Source organism: Ovis canadensis, chromosome X (assembly GCF_042477335.2).
Source record: "Ovis canadensis isolate MfBH-ARS-UI-01 breed Bighorn chromosome X, ARS-UI_OviCan_v2, whole genome shotgun sequence".
NCBI classification, from domain to species: domain Eukaryota; kingdom Metazoa; phylum Chordata; class Mammalia; order Artiodactyla; family Bovidae; genus Ovis; species Ovis canadensis.
Genome location: NC_091727.1, coordinates 25838426 through 25840759, shown reverse-complemented (window position 1 = coordinate 25840759; position 2334 = coordinate 25838426). Strand labels below are relative to the sequence as shown.

The window sequence follows — 2334 nt, the reverse complement described above, 5'->3', positions numbered from 1 at the left end:
CAGAAATAGGCAGTTCAAGCAGAGAAGCCTGTATACACAAAACTTGTTAAGTCTTTAGTTTACTACCCTGGGTACAGATTCTGTTTAGATTCCTTACTAGTTGAGTACCTTACAGCTAAGTGGATTTGTCCTGTCAATTCCTCACAAATTGTTTTGTTGTCTACTAAATAAAGAAGCTGCCTGCTTTGCCCACTTCTTAGGTCCCCTTTCTATGACACTTCTTGTGCACATGAATTGCATTTGTCTCTTGTTCTCCTGTTACCCTGTCTTGTGACAAATTTACTAGTAGTCTGACCACAAGAATTCAAAGAGGTAAAGGGAGGAAGTCTTGCTTCCCTACACACCTCAAGGGAGTTCACCCTTACATCTCAGAAACTCCCTGGAGACAATGTGCGTAGAATACCAGTCTGTGCACTGGAATCTCCTGCATTGAGATAAGAGCAGAGACACCTTAGATTTCTGTCAGTTAGGGGCCAAATTGTGTCCCCTCCACAAATGCATATTGAAGGCATAACTCAGAGTACTTCAGAATGCAACTATAGTTAGAAATATGGTCTTTAAAGAGATGGTTGAGTTAAAATGAAGTCATTAGTGTGGGCCATAACCCAGTGTGACTATCAGAAGAAAGTGAGACACAAAAGGAGGCACCAGGGATATATGCACTCAAAAGGAATGCCAGTGAAGAGGGTAGCTGCCTGGCAGCCAAGGGGAGAGGCCTCAGGGTTATCCAGCCTTCGTCTTGGACTTGCAGCCTCTAGATCTCTGAGAAAATAAATTTCCGTTGTTTCAGCCACCCATTCTGTGGGTTTTTGTGTGGAGAGACTAACAGATCCGTACGTTACGGCAGGTAGAGATTTCTTCCTGGATAGTCTTTTTACTTTCCTGTCATTCCTAAAGGCTATCTCAAGATCTTGCTTATGTGATTGCAGCTCCTTCTTTCTAAAGTTGTAATGGGATAGGCTAGGTCTTGATCTTAGTCTCATCAGAACTAGCATAGAGCCTTTCAAAGAGCAGGTGCTCAAAAAATAAATGAAGACAGTAAGAGGTCTAACTTGGTAAGGTTTAATACCTCCTGCATTTTTCAAGAAGCATATCGAGGTATAAATTATTTAGTTTTACAAAACAGAAGACTGAAAAGATGGAGAACAATCAAGGTTGATCATGTTTTGAAACTTTTCTCATTTTATTTTTTCATTCCATTGTCCCAGCAGTTTTATTGCGGGATTGCTTCCCATTTCGGCAAAAGTCCCAATTTTGATGTCACATTTTCTTATCTGGATGATCTTTTAAAACTCTTGGTCTTCGGTAGGGGTGGGAGAAGCTGCTGGACGTGGCAGTGGATCATGCCTGGAAGGGACAGTGGTGCCAGGCATGGCTGGAACTGTGGCTCGAGCTCTCTCCTCCTCATCTTACAAAGCTTCTTCATATTGTGATGAGAAGGCACTGGGGACCGTATCATTGACTTTTGCCAAAAATTCCAGGACTTTCATTTTGCTGGTTTCAGCATGGGCTCGTGGGCCCCACAGGAACTCGTAATGTGGAGGATCGCTGTGGGCAACCTGACGGTACTCCATGTACTTCATCGTCACTAAGTCTCTGGTGATGAGCCTCCTGGCTCTCTGTAGATGAAATGTTTTCTCCCAGCATATACCCGCATCATATTCAAGAATTTCCAGATGTCTTCCTCAGTGGCACAGTCGCCCTTCATGAAGATCGCACCCAGAACTGTCATCAAGAGACCAGTCTTAGGTAAGCCCCTACCATCCCACACCCTCCCATTGTTGGGCAGATTCAGTTTGCTGACGAGGTCATAGGAGAGGATGGTTGAGTCAACTTTCTTCAACTCAGCTGCAAAGACAGCTTTGATGTGTTCAGAGGCTCTCTTGAGAATCTCGGCAAATCAGTCGTGGTATCTAGGGTGGATAATCTTCAGCATGTCTTCCTTCATGATGGGCTGCTTCATGTTATACTTAACACAGAAGGAACTGCTCCAACAAACTTGTCATGCTGTTCAGAGTATCATGGTAGGTGTTTTCGGTAGAAGATGAGGAACGTGAATCTTCCTCATCTTGACTGGTATCTTCTTCATCAGATGTTGGGTCAGCAGTAGTTGAAAAAGTGCTGGTAGTAGATGGGGCTTCCAAAGACCCCTGGGAAGTGCTATTTGACCCAGTAGCTGATGAGCTCTGTGATTTATCTTCTAAAAGAGAAGAGGTAGAGGGAAGCTCTTCCATTACTGCAGTGGGCTGAACTCCCTTGTGACTCTGGGGCTCATATCAGGCCTGGTGGCGTTTCTCATGGATGCAGAGCTTGTGAGTCTGACCCCGAGGCATG

At 44.4% G+C, this 2334-nt stretch overlaps 1 pseudogene; it reads right to left on the bottom strand.

Annotated features, from left to right (window-relative positions):
* Positions 1-1286: 1286 nt before the first annotated feature.
* LOC138930642 (melanoma-associated antigen B3-like) lies at positions 1287-1963 on the bottom strand (annotated as a pseudogene).
* Positions 1964-2334: the final 371 nt, after the last annotated feature.